We start from the raw sequence: 25,633 nt of genomic DNA, 5'->3' as shown, positions 1-25,633 counted from the left end.
TCATCTTCACTTTCATTACTTTTCCTGGCTATCTGTTATCGTTTCGCTAATCTAACAACCCTACCACAACAAAGGTCAAAATTTAATAATGATTGTGGTGTTGCTCACGCTGCTAAATACTGCATTTTCGGGCAACAACAAAGTTATTATGTGGCAGGTGTCATTAGAGCACAGTTAATAAAGTCATTTCGTGTAATAATGAATAAACTAGGCACTCATCTTTTCGTGTTTCCCACGCTGGTCTCGTTGTAAAATCATGGCTCAATCGTCGAAAATCTAGGTGGTGATGATTCCAAGCTCGGATGCAAAGAGGTCTAGGTTTTATTCTGCGATAGATGTTTTGTAGATGTGTTTCACAAACCATTCTTGAAGATTAAACCTTTGAAAGTTAGCACAATGGTGATATAAGAAAGTAATCAGCACTCCAAATTTAAGTTACACTTCTTTTTTATTACTTTTGTTGCAGTATCACGTAACACACAAAACATCACTTCACAATACAAAACATACTTGAAAACATCTTCCTCACTGTTAAAGTTCACATTTTATAAGCTGACTACAACATGCGTCTTTCCAACATGTCGTCCAAGACTTGACTTTCTCAAGGTCCGACTCTCTAACTAACTGCTTAGCCGCCCAAAAATCAGAGTTACAAGTACGTCAAAGATCATTGTGACAAAAGAAAGAATACACATAAGAATAATATCATTGCAATATAAACATATCGATGTATCAAAGTACCTGTACATTAATGAAATCAAATCTGAATGTTGTCTCAGAAACATGTTAACTACTTTACAGAAACACAGTAGAATATTGCAGGTATCGAGAGGTTAAGTTGAGGTGCCCTAATGGTTACGTAATTTAAGTATCATTACACTAATAAAATGTAATTACGTAGGGACTGAAACATCAGTGTTAAAACAGGGAAAGTTGGAGGATGACGTCCAACGAAGTGAAAAAACTAGTGACTTGAAAGAAGACTTGGGGAACATCTGTGCACGTTTTCATGCCCATGTGTCCATTAAAAACTGTTTATTCAATGTCTTTCAGTATCGGCGATTTTCTACTTGCACTTGGTGTGGAAGCAGTGTGTGTGTGTGTGTGTGTGTGTGTGTGTGTGTGTGTTTGTGTCTGTGTGTGTGTGTGTGTGTGTGTGTGTGTGTCAGTGTGTGTGTATTTCGGGGAGGGGGGGGGGGGGGGGGTGAATGTTCTTGCAGTCACCGGCAGCTTTCAACACTGTTTGGAAAGAGAGAGAGACAGAGAGGAGGATCCTGAACAACCAAGCCCTGCTGGAAACCCCCGACAGTCGGCAAACAGCGCGGCGCCTCATAGAGGTGCTGTTCGTAGCCCTGTATTGTGTAGCAAGGGTGAGCAGACTTTGTAGTATTGTGAGCCGCAAAACCCTCACAGTGACTGTGTGAAGGTCCGCAAGAGAAGAGGCAGACAAATATTCACTTCAATAACAAGTATAGGTCGAATATTGTATTCTGAAAACAAATATGTTTTACAAGGGCTCGTCCTGTCCTTTTCTGGAAAAAAGGAAACATGAGGAACAACGAACGTGAGGCGTCGATGGCCACCACACCAATAGCGGGCCGCGGTGCTTGCGTGCGTGCGTCTGTGTGTTTGTGTGTGTGTGTGTCCCTGGTGTGTAACGTCGAGAGCTACCAACAACTGCGACCACGTTCTTGTACAATTTATACAACCAGTAAACCCACGATTCTTTAAAGAATCTAACTCATATGTAAAACAATTTTAAACGTCTGATTACTCTGCTAATGAATTAACGTGTTAAACAATTGCCTTTAAGCATGTAAATGAGAAAAAGTTTAGAGAAGATTTGAATTTATGCTAAACTTTTCTTGAGGACACTGAAATACGCACGAATTTATCACGCTAAAATTCTTATTCCCATTTATGACGTACGCTGACGTAACAAGTTATGACATACCTCGTAATATGGTGTCGGACCTCCTTTTGCCCAGCATAGTACAGCATCTCGATGTAGCATGGACGCAGAACATCACTGGAGGTCCCCTGCAGAAATGCTGAGCCATGCTACCCCTATAGCGGTCCATAATCGCGAAACTGTTGCCGGTACGCGATTCTGTGCATGAAATGACCTCTCGCTTATGTCCCTTAAATGCTCATGCGATTCACGTCTGGTGATCTCAGTGGCCAAATCATTTGCTCGAATTGTCCAGAATGTTCTTCAAACAAACTGCGAATAACTGTGGCACGATGACATGGAGCAATGTCATCCATAAAATTTTAACGTTGTTTGGGAACATGACTTCCATGAACTGCTGCAGATGGTCTCCAGATAGCTGAACATAACCATTTCCAGTCAATGACTGGTTCAGTTTGGACAAGAGGACCAAGTCCACTCCATGTAAATACAGCCCACACCATTATGCAGTCACCACCAGATTTCACAGTGCCTTGTTGACAACTTTGGTGCACGGTTTCGTGGGGTCTTCGCTACACTCGAAACCTACCATCAGGTCATATCAACTGAAATCGGGACTCATCTGACGACGGTTTTCCAGTCATCTAGGGTCCAGCCGATGTGGTCACGAGCCCAGGAGTGGGGCTGCAGGCGATGTGTGCTGCCATGTTGCGCCTCACTGCCCTAGAGCATACGTTCGTCGTACGTCCCACGTTGATTTCTGCGGCTGTTAAACACAGTGCTGCTTGTCTGTTAATACTGACTCCAAGCAAACGCCGCTGGTGTCAGTCATTATGTGAAGGCTGTCGGCCACTATTGTGTCCGTGGTGGGAAGTAATGCCTGAAATTTGGTATTCTCGGCACTGTCTTGACACTGTGGATCCTAGAATACTGATATCCTTAACGATTTCCGAAACAGAATGTTCCAAGTGTCTCGCTCCAACTACCAATCCGCGTTCAAAGTGTGGTATTTACCGTTGTACGGCCATAATCACGTCCTAAACCTTTTCACACGAGTCACCTGAGTACAAAAGTCAGCTCCCCACAATGCACTGACCTTTTATACCTTAAGTACATGATACTACTGTCATTTCATATGTGCATATCGCTGACCAATGGCTTTTGTCACCTCAGGGTGAATGAATGAGTAAACGTGTAGAGTTACAGATTAATTCTTGTATCATTTTATATGGTAATAAATGTCGTGTGACCAGGGCCTCCTGTCGCGTGGACTGTTCGCCGGGTGCAAGTCTTTCGATTTGACGCCACTTCGGCGACCTGCGCGTCGATGGGGATGAAATTATGATAATCAGGATAACATAACACCCAGACCCTGAGCGGAGAAAATCTCCGACCCAGCCGGGAATCGAACCCGGGCTTTAGGATTGACATTCTGTCGCACTGAGCACTTTTTTTTCTTTTATATATATATATATATATATATATATATATATATATATATATATATATATATATATATATATATATATATATATACTGCTTCTAGCATTTTTTAAATATATAAGAAGATGACTTTTATAAAATAAAATATTTCTGGGAAACGTAAATAAGTGGACTTTTTTTACATAGTAGTAAAAAAAAATCCTGCTTCTGTCAGTACAAAACAATAACGGTCTACATTCCTCTTTTGGGCGCGTACCTCGCTAATCCCGTTATACCTCTCGTTGGTGTCGGGTACGTCTTCACGTGTGGTTGTGGATCCTCTCCACTGTCCTGGTCCTTTCTTGTTCTGATACTTATAATCAATAATTACATTCTCCTACCCGGGACACCCCAACTGGGTGGGGGATCAAGCAAGGCACTCCCTAAAAAATTTGCGTAATATGTTCGATATCTCGGATGTCTCATAAGCTGTGAGTGATGATCTTGTAGTAAGGTCCAACAGTCGAGCACATTCTTACTGCCGTCTCGGAAAAGATAACGCACAGTCAAACCTCGAATCCAGGTCACTGCGTTTGTCTTTGTTCGGGGATAATATGTCCTATCTGGGAGAAGTAGTATCCGTGGTTCTATTGCTTGCGGCCCCACCCGAAGGAGGAAGGCCATCATATTTTTGACCAAACACCATACATCCGCCGAAGGTCCGCATATCAGGCGATGCTCCTCTGTGTCTATAACATTGCACTGCGGACACAGTGGCTCGTCCGCCATATGAATTGTATGCAACCTGGAACGAGTCACATATTTCCCATTTACCACCTGATACCACAGTGCGCGCGTTCCCGTATCAAGGTGTGGGTGGTGCACTGTACGCCATACCACTGACTATGTAACTGTTGGTTGCCGGCGCTCTACGGGATTATTCGGCCGTCGTCGAGTCAAGATGTGATATATATCACGTGCCGTTGCCCTCCTGGTTGTCGGTAGTTCCATATGTACATAACTGTGTTCCACAAAAAAGGTTCGCATATGAGCAAGCGATGGTGAGATGTGAGACACCGGTACTGGAGCCGAACGTGAAGGTGGAGCGAGTTCGTCTATCAAGGTGCCCGTCAGACTTGTCTGGTGTCGTGTCCACATCTTTATCATTGTCGTTACATAAATAGCCACTGCTCGGTCGCGTACGTGGACTAGTCCAAGACCTCCACGACTACGAGGAAGCGTGAGGGTTTCGTATCCGACCTTAAAAAGCAGACCTGTGCTCACAAAATATCCTAGTGCCGCCTGGATTCGGCGGGCTAACACCACCGGCATAGGAAGAACTTGTGACAGGTTGGGGATGCGAGAAGGTAGATAAGTGTTGGCAAAGGTGACCCGTTGTATCATATTCAGTGCCCTTATCCTGTGACTTCGGACACTCGCACGAATTGTTTGCAGAAGATGTTTGTAACTCAGTGCCGCCGTGCGTCGAACGTCTGTAGTGAAGATAATTCCTAGGCATTGCATCTTGTTAATCGGCTGTAATTGTGCTACACTTCCTGGCGGGAGTCCTCTCCCGATGTTCATCGCTCCCGACTTTGCCATGTTCAGGCGACTTCCCGTAGCCATACAATACAAATTAATCCAATGCAAGGCCACTCTTGCCTACCACTCGGCTACCGGGGGCGGACATGTTATAGTTATATGATTTTATTCTGGAACGCGTGTTTCACTTACGTATTGTAAACATTTATCTCTGTCTGCTCTGTCTGTATTTGTATACCTGCTGTTTCAGTTATTCATTGGGCTACATGCGACTTTTTTTTCTTCGGTCTCGCTTCCATTATGAAATGCAACATCAGAACCGCCTCTCTAGTGCTTTATCTTTCCTAAGGCCAAACTGATCGTCCTGTAACAGATCCAGAATTTTCTTATTCGTTCTACTGTGTATTATTATTCTTGTCAGCAAATGAGATACATGAGCTGTTAAGCTGATAGTGCAGTGGATCTCGAATTTGTCGGCTCGTGCAGTCTTCGGAATTGTGTGAACGATGTTTTTCCGAAAGTCTGATGGTATATCTCCAGTCTGATACATACTACACACCAACGTGAATAGTTGTTTTGTTGCCACTTCCCCTGATTTTAGGATATCCGATGGAGTTTCATCTACTCCTTCTGCCTGATTTTATCTCAAGGATCCAAAGCTCTTTTAAATTATGATACAAATACTGGATCCCCCTCTTTTGCCTGTCATCTCTAACACGTCGTGATACAAGTCCTCCCTCTCATAGAGGTGTTGAATGTACTCTTTCTATCTATCCATTCTTTCCTCTGCATTTAAGAGTGGAATTCACATTGCACTCTTAATGTAACCGCCCTTACTTTTAATATAACAAAAGTTTGTTTTGGCTCTTCTTTATGCTGAAATAGACCTTCTGATATCATTCTTCTTTCAATTTCTTTGTATTTTTCATGCAGCCGTTTTGTCGAGCGGCGGGTGTTTGCCGTTCTCAACACTGGCTCTCTAACTACAATATTGGCAACCAGAAAGTGATTAGCAAAACGTGAAGCCTGTAATTAGAATTCCTAGTGCCCACTTCATCTGAGAAATACATTTATAGCTACAGCTTATACCTCTGAGGAATTAGGAGTTTGTCTGGGGTTTATAATCAAAAACCATTCTCTCTAAAATGTTCACTATATTCTGAAAGTCACAGACCAAAAAGAATCCACACAATCCAACTACCAGAGCAGTTCAGAGTCTAATGCGCTGATGCAACTATAACTGTCCAAATTAAATCTTTAAGTTAATGCTCGCCATAATTTGATGATAATGTTCATCAAACGCCACGCTAATAATGGTAGAATGTCTGTCCTGCGGCGGCACGTGAAAATACGACATACGCAAACTAAAGATAGATCATTAACGTCATCCCAAAATTAACACTTCACTCGAAAACGATTTCATGGTTACGCGCATCCCGAGTAACTTATTACGGCATCGGAGGCTGTTTATATCAACGATACCGACGCGACGCGACTCCCGGCACAGGTGGTGAGCTAATCAGCGTCTGGAGAGAACTGGGGCCTTCTTCTTCTTGCGCAGCGTTCTTACATATAAAGCCGCGGTGCGGACGACTAAGGGAACGCCTGATCAAATCTGCTCTCCCGACTAGCCGCTGGGCTAGTAATGCACCACTTTAAGTTATCGAATAAATCATTGCTTCCTTTGCTGAGGGCCGATGAAGCTTTCAATTTAATTGTGCAATCAGCACACAAGTAAGTAATCATAATAAAAGTCTGACGTTGATAAGTTAAATATTTTGGGCGAGATAATTAATTTAATTACACTACACGCAGTAGACGAGCTCTGAACTTGCCCTTTGCATATACGCTATCGCTATAGTTTTATAGTTATTCTGTTGAAACTTCTCACATTTTTATGATTATAGCGGATCTCCCCTCTACTTAAATTGAAACATCCTAGCTTTATTTATTCGCCTACTTAATCTATCTTGCTTCCTTTATTTCTAAGACAAAAACCAGAAAATCATGAATTTCAACTAAAATTTTAATTTGTGAGATCCAGAATACTGTTTCTACTAAATTATTATGCAAAAGGAATCTAAATATAAATTTTTAAGTTTCTAGCTCTTTTCTGTTGCGCCAATGATTTTTACAGAAAAACATTCAAATTTCGAAAATGGTTAAAGTTATTGTACTGATATTCAACACATATTGATTTGGTATTACTCCTGACATGCTAGAAACGTTTCAGGTTATTTACTTGATTTTTAAAGTATTTCGCAACATTTATGGCGTCAGCGGACTGGCTGGCACACAATGGAAAGACTGATGTGAATTTTATAAGGCGTGAGTAGGCTGCTTCCCTACAGTTTCTTCTTATCCTCCCTGAATTTCCTGTTTATTTAATTCATAATTAGTTTTTATTTCTTTTGTTACACAAGTTTTCTTCCCACTTGCCTTCTTTGTACCAATCGTTTCCTTTCCAATTTCTGATTACTTCTAAGAGATGTCGATTCCTGTTCAAGTGAACTGCCAACTCAGTTATTCATTATCACAGTCTCTATGGCCTCAGAGAATTTCATTTCTTAGTATTTGCGTTACACACTCAAACTTCAGACTACTCTTCATTATTATTAAATTGTGAACTGAGTCTATATCTACTCCTTACTTAAATTCAGGAATCAATTACTTTTCATGTCTGCAAAACGGGCTACCTAGTTAACCCTTTGTTGCCTGACGGTACTTAAAAGTACCAGTAAGTTTTGACTCTCATTATTTTCTCGTGGTGCAGTTTCGTGATCTGAGAGCCTGTCGGTACGTAACAGTAACTCTGCTCTACTGTTTCATAGATGTTATTGTGCAATACATAGACCTCTCTGGCGGTCAGAGCTTGAAATTGTTTTTCGCGCGCTGCTGTGAAAACAGAAGATTGTATGTGCTTGTTTCCATGGAGTTGCCTGAATTTGTGCGCAATTTATTGAAACTTCTGTTGAGTTTTCCATTGTACGTACTTACCTTCTTTGTTTTTTTATAATAGTTTGAATCATTACGTTACAAGTGAATGAGATAAAGTGGAAAATATAAGGCGGACTTATTAGTACCGTCAGGTTGTGCGAACACTTTATTGTAGCAACAATGCGTTACCTCTCACTAGTTGTTCTGTCCAATTTTTCTCACACAGAAATCGGTAAATACATTTGCCTGTGGAACAATTAGAACAAACAGGATAGGTTTGCCAGGGAATTTACCTAAAGAAAAATGTCTAAATCCAATCACAGAGAGTCATCTTTAGACCTAACAGTATTTCAATGGAAGGAAAATAAAGTAGTGTATTTTGCGTCAAACTTCCATGGCACTGAACAGAGCGTAGAGACAAGAAAACAGAAAGATGGAACTAGTATGACTATACCATGTCCAGTTATTGTATATGATTACAATAAAAACATGGGTGGTGTGGATCATGCAGACAGATTACGTTCAACTTATGGTCTTGACAAGCGATCAAAGAAATGGTGGCACCGTCTCTTCTGGGGAGCAATAGAAACTGCTTTTGTCAATGCTTACGTCATTTTCAGTGATTTACATGGGGCACTGCCACTGCTGTAATTCAGGCGTGCTGTGACACTAGGGCTAATGAATGAACAGCAAGTGCCAAATCTCAAGAAGAGTAACTCTTGTAAAGATGAAATAACTCCCCCAAAGAGAAGGAAGGATAACTTTTCTCTTCCGAAGGATGTACGTTTTGGCAACCGAGGAAACCATTTTGTAGTGTTCAGTTGTAAAAGAGGACGATGCGAAATGTGTGCGAAAAATAAAATTCAGTCGAGACCACATTCACAATGTAGTACATGTAAAGTGTATTTGTGCTGCAATAAGAAAAAGAACTGTTTCTTACAATTTCATGATGTATCACTAAATATGTGATATGTATATACTGTCCAAAATGTATAGCTAAGTTACTATGTATTGTGAAGTTGCTCTAGAATAAATTTATGCGAAATTTAAAAGAAATTCAGAAACATCATATTTCTGTAAATTAATTTTCAAATGTAAAAATATTTAATATTTATGTGGAATAAAGTACAAGTTATAAAAATTGGAGCATTTTTCTGCGAATGTTGTGATTCTGTCCATGGAGCCTGACGGTACTTCTGAGTACCAGGTGAGAAAAAAGTTGTGAAAAATAAAATAAAATTTTACAAAAAATCCTACCGTCATTTGAGGCCACAATAGCATAAATTCTGCAAAGAAAATGTTAAAAAGTAAATTTTTTCTTATGTCAGGAAACAAAGGGTTAAGTTAGCTTGTTGAATCCACTTTCCTAATACTCCCTCATTTACTGTTGTGCGTTTGTCCCATCCAAGGTCCTATGTGGAACAAAGGCCCCTTGTTTCTAAGTAAGAGAGAGATTCGATCGCCGGTAAGCAATAGTTTTAGCAAATAAACACAGCCGCCAGCCGACATAGCACGAACTTAATAATAGTGTCATTCATTCATTCATATAATGCGTTAATTCAATAGCTCCTTATAAGAAGCGATCAGAGAGTTTTCTTTGAGGACGTGACTGCAGCTTATATGCAACGTAGCGAGACTCCGGTGTGTGTATATAAGCACCGACATGTAGGCAAGGGATGAGTGTGGCGTTTGTGTCTTTCCGACATGCGTGCGACGAATGTGGAATCGTGAACTACGGCGACGTTGTTACCAGATGCGTCCAAACAGGACCAACGTACTGTTATTCCTTTCTTGGCAGCCGAAGGACAAACACCAGTAGGCATCCGTTGAAGAATGAAGAGTGTGTATGGGCAACAAGTTTGTCTGAAACTACCGTTGTGGAATGGTGCGCATAGGAGTGCTGCTGCTTCTTGATATTACACGTCCCTGAACTGCAAATGTCGTAATGCAGAAATCACGCCGTCTCCAGTGGCAGACATTAGAGCATCTGCACTATAGTTCTGATCTCTCATCATGCGATTATCACATCTTCAGTCCTTTGAAAAAGGGCTTGATGGAACGACAGTTGCCGGCCGCTGTGGCGGAGCGGTTCTAGGCGCTTCAGTCCGGAACCGCGCTGCTGCTACGGTCGCAGGTTCGAATCCTGACTCGTGCATTGATGTATGTGATGTCCTTAGGTTAGTTAGGTTTAAGTCTAGGGGACTGATGACCTCCGATGTTAAGTCCCATAGTGCTTAGAGCCATTTCAACAATTTGGCTAACAATTTCTGTCGGACGTGGATGTGTAGCTGGAAGTTACTGATTTCATCACGCAGCAGGGCACAGTGTTTAACCAGACGGGTATCTTCAACGTGGTTCGTCGATGGGATAATCAGTGTTCCCGGCGATGCTGCCTGATTATCATACCGATTCTGGACTGTACGGCCTTCGAACGCCAAGTTTTTGATAGCTCCTTATCCCAATAACGCTGAATAATCCCTATGAAACACCTTTTTTTCGGGCAATTGTGGTTGAAAAACTGTAGAATTTGTTGTGGAAGATAGTGGAATATTCCCACATCGGACCCTATAGTTCGATGAAGTTCCGATAAGTGACGGTGCCATATGTAGCTTCAGTAACGAAGGTGCGTTCCAAGAAGAGAGCTGTCACTGAATTTCTTTTTGGCTAAAAACCAGATCACAAATACACTCCTTTTTCTACATCTACATCTACACTCCTGGAAATGGAAAAAAGAACACATTGACACCGGTGTGTCAGACCCACCATACTTGCTCCGGACACTGCGAGAGGGCTGTACAAGCAATGATCACACGCACGGCACAGCGGACACACCAGGAACCGCGGTGTTGGCCGTCGAATGGCGCTAGCTGCGCAGCATTTGTGCACCGCCGCCGTCAGTGTCAGCCAGTTTGCCGTGGCATACGGAGCTCCATCGCAGTCTTTAACACTGGTAGCATGCCGCGACAGCGTGGACGTGAACCGTATGTGCAGTTGACAGACTTTGAGCGAGGGCGTATAGTGGGCATGCGGGAGGCCGGGTGGACGTACCGCCGAATTGCTCAACAAGTGGGGTGTGAGGTCTCCACAGTACATCGATGTTGTCGCCAGTGGTCGGCGGAAGGTGCACGTGCCCGTCGACCTGGGACCGGACCGCAGCGACGCACGGATGCACGCCAAGACCGTAGGATCCTACGCAGTGCCGTAGGGGACCGCACCGCCACTTCCCAGCAAATTAGGGACACTGTTGCTCCTGGGGTATCGGCGAGGACCATTCGCAACCGTCTCCATGAAGCTGGGCTACGGTCCCGCACACCGTTAGGCCGTCTTCCGCTCACGCCCCAACATCGTGCAGCCCGCCTCCAGTGGTGTCGCGACAGGCGTGAATGGAGGGACGAATGGAGACGTGTCGTCTTCAGCGATGAGAGTCGCTTCTGCCTTGGTGCCAATGATGGTCGTATGCGTGTTTGGCGCCGTGCAGGTGAGCGCCACAATCAGGACTGCATACGACCGAAGCACACAGGGCCAACACCCGGCATCATGGTGTGGGGAGCGATCTCCTACACTGGCCGTACACCACTGGTGATCGTCGAGGGGACACTGAATAGTGCACGGTACATCCAAACCGTCATCGAACCCATCGTTCTACCATTCCTAGACCGGCAAGGGAACTTGCTGTTCCAACAGGACAATGCACGTCCGCATGTATCCCGTGCCACCCAACGTGCTCTGGAAGGTGTAAGTCAACTACCCTGGCCAGCAAGATCTCCGGATCTGTCCCCCATTGAGCATGTTTGGGACTGGATGAAGCGTCGTCTCACGCGGTCTGCACGTCCAGCACGAACTCTGGTCCAACTGAGGCGCCAGGTGGAAATGGCATGGCAAGCCGTTCCACAGGACTACATCCAGCATCTCTACGATCGTCTCCATGGGAGAATAGCAGCCTGCATTGCTGCGAAAGGTGGATATACACTGTACTAGTTCCGACATTGTGCATGCTCTGTTGCCTGTGTCTATGTGCCTGTGGTTCTGTCAGTGTGATCATGTGATGTATCTGACCCCAGGAATGTGTCAATAAAGTTTCCCCTTCCTGGGACAATGAATCACGGTGTTCTTATTTCAATTTCCAGGAGTGTATTCATAGGCACTTGAAAATGTGTAAGGAGACATGTCAGTGAACAAAAGCACGGTGAGTAGCTGGGCGAGGCGTAAAAATCATTGCAACAAGGTCGCGCAAACCTGTTTGATCTCCCACGTGCTGGCCGGCCTCACGAGGTGTGCGTCCTGCAGTGCTGGAATGTATGGTCACTCTCATCGGAGGTGGCAGATGGATCACAATCACACACCACGCTGCTCAACTGACGTCTCTGTCGATACTGCTGACACACTCGTCCACCAGTGGGGTACTGCGCCGCCTAACAGAAGGCCATACAGAGCTTCCATCTGTTTGCCGCAATGAAGGATGCACTCCGTGGCAAGCAGTACGTGGATGGCGCAGACGTTATTCATGCAGCAAGACGTTGGCTTCGACATTGACGTTCACAGGAGCATACAGGCTCTACCCGTAAGTTGGCGCAAGGCCCTTGCATTGAACAGAGATTATGTTGAAAAACAGGGTTTTGTAAATAAAAGCGTGTGGAGTAATAGAATGAACTGGAATCTTGAATGAAACCAACATGATTTTGAACCGTGCACAGCTCGTGTTCAGGCCATTTATTGTCATTACGGTACTGCCGCCTCGTTTTCTTATTACATCTACTGGCGTCACTAACTTCCTGCCTTACTTGCCCGTGAGCGGCAGCAGCAGCGCGTATCGATAAGTGAACTGTCCTAACATCCGATAATTTTTTCGGATCGTCGTGTGTCTGGCAGTCAGTTGGAGACGAACCAAGAGGTCGGTCGGGACGCAGCAGCAATGAAGTCGGGGACGCAGCCCCAGTGAGGTCCGCACAGCCAGTAGCAGTGGGACGATCGTTGGTTGGTCGTTCGGTCGATCGCCTCATCGACAATGTGTATTTGGGTCGATTCCTTCCTATGCAGAGATGTAGGTTCTGTTCCCTCTGCATGGTTGGGTCCGAGCCAGTGTCTCCGGCACGTCGACCGTCCGAAGGAAGTCAATCAGTTGGGGACGGACTAGCAATGCAGTCGGGATGCAGCACCAGTGAAGTCGGGGACGGAGCGCCGGTGATGCATGGACAGCCAGTGCTCGCCGACTGCTGGCGAGACACATGAACTGTCCGATGGAGGGAGATTGGAGCGGGACGACCGTTGGTGGGTCGTCTCATCGGCCGACGTATATTTAGTCCTTTCAGTGCTTCCGGGCCTCGGCAGTCGGTCGGTTGGCGTGGAGCAGTAAGAAAGTCTCCGTCGCGCGTACTCTGGCCGGGACCACTGTGGTGGTTGGGGTTGGAGTGTGAGGTGCTGCTTGCTAGTGCTACGAAGTTCGTCGCCCACCGATCTTGGACCCAAAAGTTGAGTCCTCACTTAACCTAATATCGAGCCTGAACTATTTACGTTTCTTCGTTTGATCCTGGTTGTCGCTTTTGGGACATTCCCCCGAGCAAAAACGTGTGTGTATTCAAGTCGGCTAAGATTCCAGCCGTCTTCCTGTGGAGTATATTACCTGTTATTGACCTGCGGCAACTTCTGCCTTGTGGCCGTTGACGTTCCGGTTACCTGTCCTGGCCGTTGACGTAATTTTGGGCAGTATATTTTCCTCGTGGTGTTGTTGCTGTTCAGCGCGGCGTGTAGTTCGACAGCTGACGTGTTGCTGGTCGTTGTGGGCGCCAATACTCTGTGTATCGTTGTATTGAAATCTTGTGGTCGTTTTGCTGGTTGCGTTTAGTGGAACTGATTTTGTTGATTGTTCGGTCGGCTGTCTGTCGGTTGGATTGCCTTCAGATTAAAAATTCGTTGGACGTCCTGCCTGTCTCACCTAAACGGGCATTACAATCCCAGGCCGACCCTTGGAATCTTCTGAGCGCCGTTCCTTGTGTGTTACATAGTAATTTCTCTGTTCGGGTTTAAGTTATTTGGATGATGTGTGGCCTTCAGCCGAATATCAATATCTATTAAATTAATGTTCTTGTCTTGCCCTATAGGCATGAGGTTGTTATTCTTTATAGGGGCCTTCAGCCGAAATTTATATGAAATGTTTTAAGACACGGCTTTCTCCCTTTTAAAATTGAAACTTTTCTTTCTAGAGCTTAAGCCGTTAAATTATTTGTTCATGTGCAGCCTTCAGCCGAGTTTTAATATCTCTTAATGTTCTTGTCTTTCCCTTAAGGCATAAGATTGTTATGCTTTTGTATGGGACCTTCAGCCTAATTTTGCATGAAATGATTTAAGGCAAGGCTTTCTGCCTATCGATTGAAGCTCTTCATATTGCTTAGTATGCGGCCTCCAGCCAAGTTCCGTTAAAATTAAATTTATAAGGCCTTCAGCCTGTTTAGATTGAAGATTTAGAAAATATTCTTGGATGGAACCTCCAGAAGAACCTTGTATTTCAATTTCTTGGTTAGGCCTTGTGTCTTGGATTTTGAGTGTGGCCTTCAGCCGATCTAAAGTTAATCAGAGGAGGTCGATTGAAGTTTTGAGTGTTTTGCATCCTTGTTGTAATATTGTGTGTTGATAAATAAAGGCCGGAAATGGTGTCCGAGCGGTTCTAGGCGCTACAGTCTGGAACCGCGCGACTCCTACGGTCGCGGGTTCGAATCCTGCTTCGAGCATGGATGTGTGTGATGTCGTTAGGTTAGTTAGGTTTAAGTAGTTCTAAGTTCTAGGGGACTGATGACCTAAGATGTTAAGTCTCATAGTGCTCAGAGCCATTTTTGATAAATAAAGTTTGTATGTTGTGCAACTGACAGCGACTTATTTTGGCCCCTTTCCACAGCCTAATCCGCTCTGTCCTGCTAGCCCAGGCATTTCAGCTATCAGAAAAAAACCATGTTGCATTACTTATTGAACATGACGTACAATAAATTACCGTCGTAGTTAGTGACAATGAACCTAGTGAAGTCGGAGAGATTTTTTTTTTTTTTTTGGAAACTCCGTGTAATTTGAATCGTCGTCGACGTGACGAGTGGACAGCGCCGTCGCTCGTCGCTGACGCAGACATCCGATCCCGGAGACCACCCTGCCGTGGCCTCTGCCAACCGCCGGGCTGAGTCGGCCGGGCTGGGCCGATCGGTTTGTGGCGTGTGGCTAATGGCCGGCTAATCTGCGAGTCTCGCGTGACGGCCCGTGCCTTTATCGGCAGCACGCGCGCCGCACGCCGCTCCCCGGCCTTTATCGGCGCCCCGCTTTCTGTCTCAAAAGCCCGACCCCGGCTCGTCACGTGGGCCAATTTACTCGATCGCCGTCCGCCGCCGTTCCCGTTTAAAAAGCGACCTCGCCGACGTTTACAGCTGTTTAATCGCGGTACCCTACTTGCCCCGAGATGGAAATTTGTTCCTGTCCTTCGCTCTCTCTACTATTCTCATTCCACTTTTCCCTTCACTCAGTCGAGCAAGAAGAAGCGATTGTTAGACATCGGACACGTTTTCTGCAAGGAACAGGTTATAGGTGGTCCAATGTATCTTTACCGCCCAGATCTAACCGGATCACATCTATCTACATCTACCGGGTGATCAAAAAGTCAGTATAAATTTGAAAACTGAATAAATCACGGAATAATGTAGGTAGAGAGGTACAAATTGACACACATGCTTGGAATGACATGGGGTTTTATTAGAACCAAAAAACTACAAAAGTTAAAAATGTCCGACAGATGGCGCTTCATCTGATCAGAATAGCAATAACAAAGTAAGACAAAGCCAAGCTGATGTTCTTTATAGGAAATACTCAATATGTCCACCATCATTCCTCAACAATAGCTGTAGTCGAGGAATAATGTTGTGAATAGCACTGTAAAGCATGCCCGGAGTTATGGTGAGGCATTGGCGTCGGATGTTGTCTTTCAGCATCCCTAAGGATGTCGGTCGATCATAATACACTTGCGACTTCTGGTAACCCCAAAGCCAATAATCGCACGGACTGAGGTCTGGGGACCTGGAAGGCCAAGCATGACGAAAGTCGGGCTGAACACACGATCATCACCAAACGACGCGCGCAAGAGATCTTTCACGCGTCTAACAATATGTTTTTTTTTTTGGTTCTAATAAAACCCCATGTCATTCCAAGCATGTATGTCAATTTTTACCTCTCTATCTACATTATTCCGTGGTTTATTAAGTTTTCAAATTTATACTGAATTTTTGATCACCCGGTATATGCACCTGCTGACCGACACCGCTTCTTCGTCAAGGCGAAGAAATTAAATCACCTCTTCAGTCAGACTTTCAATCGCGGAAGAAAAGTTTATTCTTAAGAATGACGGAAGTAAACATGCTACCGTATGATCTCCAACATAATAACTACTATTCACATATTGTGATGAATTTCATAATGGTGTTATTTGGCAAAATCCTGAAAACTTATACTGTCCTGCATAAGCCGAGAAATTTAAATCTGTATCAATGTAGCATAGAGACAACGAACGGGTTTATGCAGGGTGGAGCGCCATCCTGCATAAACATCGCACGTTCCAGCAGGTGTTTATCAGCCAGGCTGGGGATGATGCGATTCTGTAACATATCGGCGTACCTCTCACTCGTCACGGTAGCGGTTACTGACGTTTTGCTGTCCAGCGCCATCTGTCGGACATTTTGTGAACTTTATTTTTTTTCGGTTCTAATAAAACCCCGTGCCATTCCAAGCATGTGTGTCAATTTTTACCTCTCTATCTACATTATTCCGTGTTTTATTAAGTTTTCAAATTTATACTGACTTTGTGATCACTCGGTACATGGATACTCCGCAAATCACATTTAAGTACCTGGCAGAGGTTTCATCGAACCGCTTTCACAATTCTCTATTATTCCACTCTCATATAGCGCACGGAAAGAATGAACACCGTACGAACTCTGATTTATCTTATTTTATCGTGGTGATCGTTCCTGCATATATAGGGCGGTATCAACAAAATATTTTCGCATTCGGAGGAGTTAGTTGGTGACTGGAATTTCGTGAGAAGATTCCGTCGCAACGAAAAACACCTTTCTTTTAATGATGTCAAGCCCAACTCCTGTATCATTACTCTGGCACTCTCTCCCATATTTGCGATAATACAAAACGTGCTGTCTTTCTTTCAACTTTTTCGATGTACTCCGTCAGTCCTATCTGGTAAGGATCCCACACCACGCAGCGGTATTCTAAAAGAGGACGGACAAGCGTAGTGTAGGCAGTATCCTTAGTAGGTCTGTTACATTTTCTAAGTGTCCTGCCAATAAAACGCAGTGTTTGGTTAGCCTTCCCCATAACATTTGCTATGTTTTCCTTTGTTCGTAATTATAATACCTAGGTATTTAGTTGAATTTACGGCTTTTAGATTAGACTGATTTATCGTGTAACTGAAGTTTAACGAATTCCTTTTAGCACTCATGTGGACGACCTCACACTTTTCGTTATTTAGGGTCAACTACCACTTTTCGCACCATTCAGATATCTTTTCTAAATTGTTTTTCAATTTGTTTTGATCTTTGATGACTTTATTAGTCGATAAACGACAGCGTCATCTGCAAACAACCGAAGACGGCTGCTCAGATTGTCTCCCAAATTGTTTATATAGATAAGGAACAGTAAAGGGCCCATAACACTACCTTGGGGTACGCCAGAAATCACTTCTGCTTTACTCTATGACTTTCCGTTGATTACTACGAACTGTGACGTCTCTGACAGGAAATCACAAATCCAGTCACATAACTGAGACGATATTCTATAAGCGCGGAATTTCACTATGTGCCGCTTGTGTGGTACAGTGTCAAAAGCCTTCCGGAAATCCAGAAATACGGAATCCGTCTGAAGTCCCTTGTCAATAGCACTCAACACTTCATGTGAATAAAGAGCTAGTTGTGTATCACAGGAACGATGTTTTCTAAACCCATGTTGACTGTGTGTCAATAGACCGTTTTCTTCGAGGTAATTCATAACGTTCGAACACAATATACGTTCCAAAATCCTGCTGCATATCGACGTTAACGATATGGGCCTGTAATTTAGTGGATTACTCCTACTACCTTCCTTGAATATTGGTGTGACCTGTGCAACTTCCAAGTCTTTGGGTACGGATCTTTCGTCGAGCGAACGGTTGTATATGATTGTAAGTATAGAGCTAAAGCATCGCCATTCTCCGAAAGGAACCTAATTGGACGCAGTCTGGACCAGAATACTTGCTTTTATTAAGTGACTTAAGTTGCTTCACTACTCCGAGGATGTTTACTTCTACGTTACTCTTGTTGGCAGCTGTTCTCGATTCGAATTCTGGAATATTTACTTCGTCTTCTTCTGTGAAGGCGTTTCGGAAGGCTGTCTTTAGTAACTCTGCTTTGGCAGCACTGTCTTCGATAGCATCTCCATTGCTATTGCGTAGAGAAGGTTCAAATGGCTCTGAGCACTATGTGACTTAACTTCTGAGGTCATCAGTCGCCTAGAACTTAGATCTAATTAAACCTAACTAACCTAAGGACATCACACACATCCATGCCCGAGGCAGGATTCGAACCTGCGACCGTAGCGGTCGCTCGGTTCCAGACTGTAGCGCCTAGAAGCGCACGGCCACTCCGGCCGGCGAAGAGAAGGTATTGATTATTTCTTGCCGCTAACATACTTCACATACAACCAGAATTTCTTTAGATTTTCTGCCAAGTTTCGAGACAAAGTTTCGTTGTGGAAACTGTTATAAGCATCTCGCATTGAAGTCCTCGCTAAATTTCGAGCTTCTGTAAGAGATCGCCAATCTTGGGAATTTTACGTCTGTTTCTTTCTACGAGCTGCAATAGAATGCCTCCGAATTTGGTTTGTGGGAACTCTATAACTTTTTTTAAGTAAATAAAATCTTTATTCTTCGTGTCTACGTGTTTGCAGCCCACTACCGCTAGAGGGCTCCGAATTGTGGCGTGTATCATAGCTGTGTGTAACGTAACTATGTCGGCGTGAGAGAACAAACGTGCTGTAATCGAGTTCCGAATTCGAAAGAGCATCCTCTCTTTCAGCAGAACAATGCGACCACACGCGAGCGCTGCACTATTTGTAACGATACCACGCCTTGGTTTACTGTCATCGATCATCCTCCGTACAGACCCAACTTGGTTCCATCCGATTTTCATCTGTTTCCAAATCTTAAATAACACCTTCGAGGACTTGACTTTGTTAGTGATGAGGCGGTTCCAGCAACAACTTGCAGCATTCTACAGTTACGGTATTAACAATCCTGTCTCTCAGTGGGAGAAATGTGTTTGTCACCAGGGTCACTATTTTGAGAAATAAATATGTAGACTTTAAGAATAAAGATGTTGAATGTTAATAGCAGCCGCTTTGTTTAAAGAGAGCTTTAAGAGCTTTCACATAAAAAATTCGGAGGCTGTAGTTCTCGGCGCTCCCTAGTATAACACAGCGGTATATTCGACCTAAATTTGAATAGTGTATATGACCCTGTATTAAAGCAGTGAGCTACTCTCGTTATGGTGCACTAAATGACCCTAAGTACGTTAGTCAAGAGTGACTAATTTCATGTGTGCTATTGTAAGGTAAAAATGAATCAAATTAAATTTACCATCCAACTCAAAATTAATAAAGCTATATTCATGTACTGTTCCCATTCACTTACTAAGGCTCATTCTTTGATGTTAAATATAGTTCCCACAAGCAACTGTACCTAGTACCAATGGTGTTCAATAACAACTAAGCATGAACCCGGAAATATACTCAGTCTAAAAAATGGTTCAAATGGCTCTGAGCACTATGGGACTCAACATCTTAGGTCATAAGTCCCCTAGAACTTAGAACTACTTAAACCTAACTAACCTAAAGCCATCACACACACCCATGCCCGAGGCAGGATTCGAACCTGCGACCGCAGCAGTCCCGCGGTTCCGGACGGCAGCGCCAGAACCGCTAGACCACCGCGGCCGGCTATACTCAGTCTCTCGACACACACAGATGAGTTCAACCCATACGACTCGTTTAATTGTGTAAACAAACCAGATTCGGAAACGTGCACTCACGGTGTGAGACTTAAATACACCACCTGCTGCTGTTCTAGACTAGTCAGAACAAAGCAAATTTATGGTAATTTTGCATGAACGCCGTACAACAGTGGATTGCCAATCTACCCTATTCAGAACTCAAACTGTTTATTAAGTGAGAAATTACAATCTGTACAATATGATAAATGCGATGAGTGAAAGGGGAGCGTGCGTGACTACGGCACTAGCAAACAGTTGCCTTCGTTGCGGTATATAGAGAGCTGATTTCATATGAATTTGGTGCTTTTAATTCAAACAAGGCATTAGTTTTTTTAAAAAAAACGTTTGTTATCGATTCTGTCAACAGTTGTAGTATTTATATTAGGCGACTAGTTTCGATTCAGTTTGGAACCGCGTGACCGCTGCGGTCGCAGGTTAGAATCCTGCCTCTGGCATGGATGTTTGTGATGTCCTTAGGTTAGTTAGGTTCAAGGAGTTCTAAGTTCTAGGGGCCTGATGACCACAGATGTTAAGTCCCATAGTGCTCAGAGCCATTTGAACCATTTTTGACTAGTTTCGAATCATACAGGTTCATTTCAAAGCGTGGCCCACTGAGGCTGCATTGACACTATTTGATCTTAATAATAAACATCAAATTGGTAACACTTGCTTTTCAAACGTTTGTAGAATGAATGCCACGATCCACACACGCCTTTCACTAATAAGGGGAGACCGCCAATTGTGAAATTCAGATTCGATTCATACTGCGCATAATAATAGCTCATGGCCAGAGGTGTAATGTGGCAAAGCACCAAGATGCACTTCTCAGCCGTTGTCGAGAAAATCGACAGTTAAAAGAAACCGTTGCCGTGAAATGCTCTCTACGATTAATGATGTTCTACAGCGTCGTGGCGCAGCGGTAAGCGCTCGGGCTCGTAATCCGAAGGGCGCCGGATCGAATCTCGCGCCCTGCAGCCTTTTTTTCTTTTTTGGTATTTGTTTTTTGTAATTCAAATATATATATATATATATATATATATATATATATATATATATATATATATAAAATTCCCGGCAATCAGTTGCAACAATTATGCATATAATAAGTTGTTGAAAGTCGTTTCTCGTGGAAAAACTGGCGACTTCGAACATCATTACGTTTTCGGCAAACAAAGTTGTATTTCACAAATGTTATTCATTGTCTTCATAATATTAACCACGTATAGTTAACGGAAGACGTAGAAACGATATTCCGAAACGAATACGTATAGCGTAAGTCAAACGTTCGAATTAGAACAGAGACCCCACGAACACAAATTTGCTGTGGCAGGTATGAAATATAAACTCCGTTACTCGCTCGTTACACTTGAAGGACAGATGTTGAATGGGCCGAAACGAGCAGCCGCATAACAGCGTAGTTGCCTGCTAACTTCGAAAGAAGGTAGATGCGGTCCCTAGCGCAACTTATGACATCGTCGAAAATCAGTGCGGACGGGAGAGCTTTGGTACACCCTGTTAAACAAACGGAAAAATGGAGGCGGTACAATTGGAGAGCGATCCGCCTTCACCAACATGCATAAGTAATTCATTAATAGTATATATATATATATATATATATATATATATATATATATATATATATATATATATATATACGCCAGTGTGCGTTTACCCGCGCTCGCCTGCCTCCACCTTTTCCCGCTCCCCTACAGGTAGGGTATTCACCACAGGTTTTCTACTACACATATCCTAATGCATTACCTACGTATGGACCAAGTGTTTAAATTACAATTTCCACATTTTACAATAGTTTTAACATTAAGTACACTTTCTTTTGATTATCACATCATTTGAAATCTAACATAATTAATAATATTCATTTCAAAAGTTACTCACAGTTTCTTTAACATCACGAAAAGAGCAAGAAATTAAATCAACCATTTTTCACACTAATTTAGAGAAATTCATAAAGAAAAAAATTATTATATGTACAGTTGTCGTTACAACTTCTCAACTACGACTGCCAGTGGAAGCGGCTGAATAAAACTCTTTGGCGCAATCTCTGGCGCTGTGTAGCCACCTTTCACTGCTACGGTCGCAGGTTCGAATCCTGCCTCGGGCATGGATGTGTATGCTGTCCTTAGGTTAGTTAGGGTTAAGTACTTCTAAGTTCTAGGGGCTGATGACCTCAGATGTTAAGTCCCATAGTGCTCAGAGCCATTTGAACCATAAGTTTGATTTTGATTTGGTAATAGGCATGTATGGATTGTGGCATTCATTCTGTAAACATTTATAGAGCATGTGTTCTCACTTTGATGTTTATTACTAAGATCAGGCACTGTCAGCGCAGCCTCAGTAGGCCAGGCTTGAAAATGAACCTGTTGGGTTCGAAACTAGTCGCCCAACATAAATACTGTAAATGTTGACAGAATCTTTAATAAACGCTTTAAGGAATTTAATGAAGTTGCTGGTGGCCTGCCAAAAAATATTAAAACTGAAGCATTAGTTTTTGCTTGATGATATTGATGATGAGGTCCAATACTCCGAGGAGCGTAGGGGACGATGCTGAAGACCCGCACCGCCGTACTAGGCAAGGTCCTAGCGGATGTGGTTTGCCGTTGCCTTCCTCCGACCGTAATGGAGATGAATGATGATAATGATCACGACACGACAACACCCAGTCATCTCGAGGCAGAGAAAATCCCTGACCCCGCCGGGAATCGAACCCGGGACCCCGTGCACGGCAAGGGAGAATGCTCCCTCAAGACCGCGGATTGCTTATGAGCTCAAATTTCTAAGATATAACATTTTAGTGAAACATACGTTACACAGTTTGAAGCTCGATCCATGGATCACATACTTGAAAGTATTTTGGAACAGCTCCTTTTTAATCTCCAGCAGTAAACTGGCGTGGTTTTAATAATGTGGTGAAATCCTTCATTTTGCTCCTCACTGGTACCTTCAGTAAATGATTGAAGTGGCTGTGGGAAAAGTGCAACTTAATACTTATCTTACAAGGGATTTAAAACAAGCATCTCCTGTACCAGCTCAACAAAGCTATCGGCTTTGATATTCCCCATAAAATTTCAGATAATTTCAAAAATTGAAGTGCAGGCTTTTCGTTCAGTCTCACTAATCGAATTTACGAAGTCAGAATCCATAAAGTTTTGTCTTTTTGGCGCCTCGTCAAATATTTCTGCTTCAATTTTTTCCGTACAAAACTGAGGCATTTTTGTGCTATAAATATAAAGCATGACCCCTTCTCGTCAGGAGTCTTTACAAACTACTTCATAATGTCCAGCTTGATATTTGGTTGAAGAAAGATTTTAACTCGTTTAACTAAGAGGCCACTAATGAGTGGAATTCCCGGCGAATTTCAAGTCCGTGCGCTTTCATTTCAGAAATCAGCAGCTGGTGTACCCATCGTGCACAGATCTTCCGATAGCCAAACAAAGCAATAATGTGACCAACACGTTCTTGTGGAATGCCGATTGTGCTTGCAGTTTCTCTCTGAGTGATACGACGATCGTCCTGGGTCAATCTGTCAACATTTTGCTTGCGAAACTCGGTGGTTGCTGTCACACGACGTCCAACTCTTTGTTTGTCACGCAGGTCAGATGTTCCCGCCTCAACATCTATAAACTTACTCGCCCAACGACGCACATTACTCACATCAACACAGTCACCATAAACTGCTTTTATTCTCTGATGGATCTCCTTTGCGGTGACACCTACTGCTGTCAAAAATTCAATGACTGCACGTTGCTTAAATCGCATCGACCGACCGTCTGCACAGGGCTCCATTCTTTACACTGTAACAACACAATCATTCAATGCGAAGGCTTCCTGCCAACTGGGGCTCTAGAGAAGAGGCTACAAAACAAGCCAGTACCTGCCGCATACCAATGCTGCCAACTGTTGAAGAGTTGCGGAGATGGAGGCATTGCTTTCCAGTCAACCCTCGTAGTAATCGGCACTGGCGACCGAGGACTTCCGTCATAAGAAGTCAGCCTCATTCTGCCAACGGCCTTGTCAAAGAGGGCGGAGGAGCGGACAGTGGTTCAGGACACTCTCTTGCCTTAAGGTTGGGAAACTGCCCCAAAGGCGGAAGAGTCAGAAATGATCAACGGGATGAGAATACAAATGGCAATGGAGACCACTGCATTAAAGACACGTAACGTGTGTCCACAGGACATGTGGCCTTAGTTAAAAAAGGGAGGGGACTGCGAAGGGGGAGGTGTCCATGAGAAAAACATTGAATAATCAACGAAAGGATAACATGTTACGAGACGGGGCGCGGAATGTTAGAAGCATGAACGTAGTAGGGAAACTATAAAATCTGAAAAGGGAAATGCAAAGGCTCAGTCTATATATGGAAGTGGTTAGTGAAGTGAAAGGGAAGGAAGACAAGGAATTCTGGTCAAGTGAGTATGGGGTAATATCAACAGCAGCAGAAAATCGTATAATGGGTATAGGATTCGCTGTGAATAGGAAGGTAGGGCAGAGAGTGTGTTACTGTGAACGGTTCAGTGGTAGAGTTGTTGTTATCAGAATCGACAACACACCGACAAAGACACTTCATGTATGCAAGCGACGTCGCACGCTGAAGATGAAGAGATAGAGAAAGTATATGAGTCTATTGAAAGGATAATACGGTATGTAAAGGGAGATGAAACTCTAATAGTCATGGGAGACTGTAATGCAGTTGCAGGGGAATTAGAAACTCTTCCCGAACAGGCCATGAAGGCAAACGGTGCCGACCGGCCACCGTGTCATCCCACAGGCGTCACCGGATGCGGATATGGAGGGGCACACCACTTCACCGGCGGTCAGTTTCCGAGACCGGAGTCGCTACTTCTCAATCAAGTAGCTCCTCAGTTTGCCTCACAACGGCTGAGAGCACCACACTTGCCAACAGCGCTCAGCAGACCGGATGGTCACCCATCCAATTGCTAACCCAGCCCGACAGCGCTTAACTTCGGTGATCTGACAGGAACCGGTGTTACCACAGCGGCAAGGCCATTGGCGTTGTAGGGGAGGAGTAGAAGAAAAGGTTACAGGAGAATATGGGCTTGAGACAAGGAAAGAGAGAGAAGAAAGACTGATTGAGTTCTGTACTAAATTTCAGCTAGTAATAGCGAATACTCTATTCAAAAATCACAAGAGGAGGAGGTATACTTGGAAAAGGCCGGCTTATACGGAAAGATTTCAGTTAGATTACATCATTACAGACGGAGATTCCGAACTGAGATACTGGATCCTAAGGTGTACCCAGGAGCAGATATAGTCTCAGATCACAATATAGTAGTAATGAAGAGTAGGCTGAAGTTTCAGACTTTAGTCAGGAAGAATCAGTGCGCAAAGAAGTGGGATACGGAAGTACTAAGGAATGACGAGATACGCTTGAAGTCCTCTAAGGCTATAGATAAAGCAATAAGGAATAGCTCAGTAGGCAGTGCATTTGAAGACGATTGGACATGTCTAAAAAGAGCCATCACAGAAGTTTGAAAGAAAAATATAGGTAAGAAGAAGGTAACTGTGAAAAAGCAGTGGGTAACAAAATAAATACTTCAGTCGATTGATGAACAGAGTAAGTACAGAAAAGTTCTGGGGAACTCAGGAATGCTGAAATACAAGACGCTGAGGAATGAAATAAATAGGAAGTGCAGGGAAGCTAAGACGAAATGTCTGCGTGAAAAATGTGAAGAAATCGAAAAAGAAATGGTTGTCTGAAGGACAGGTCCAGCATACAGGAAAGTCA

The 25,633-nt window shown here is 43.7% G+C and overlaps 1 pseudogene; it reads right to left on the bottom strand.

The window, feature by feature from the left end:
* Nucleotides 1-24,781: 24,781 nt before the first annotated feature.
* Nucleotides 24,782-24,899, bottom strand: LOC126261087 (5S ribosomal RNA; annotated as a pseudogene).
* Nucleotides 24,900-25,633: the final 734 nt, after the last annotated feature.

This window comes from Schistocerca nitens, chromosome 5, assembly GCF_023898315.1.
Source record: "Schistocerca nitens isolate TAMUIC-IGC-003100 chromosome 5, iqSchNite1.1, whole genome shotgun sequence".
Taxonomy (NCBI): Eukaryota; Metazoa; Arthropoda; class Insecta; order Orthoptera; family Acrididae; genus Schistocerca; species Schistocerca nitens.
Note: the sequence above shows the minus strand (reverse complement) of the source record. Positions and strands in the feature narration are given on the sequence as shown.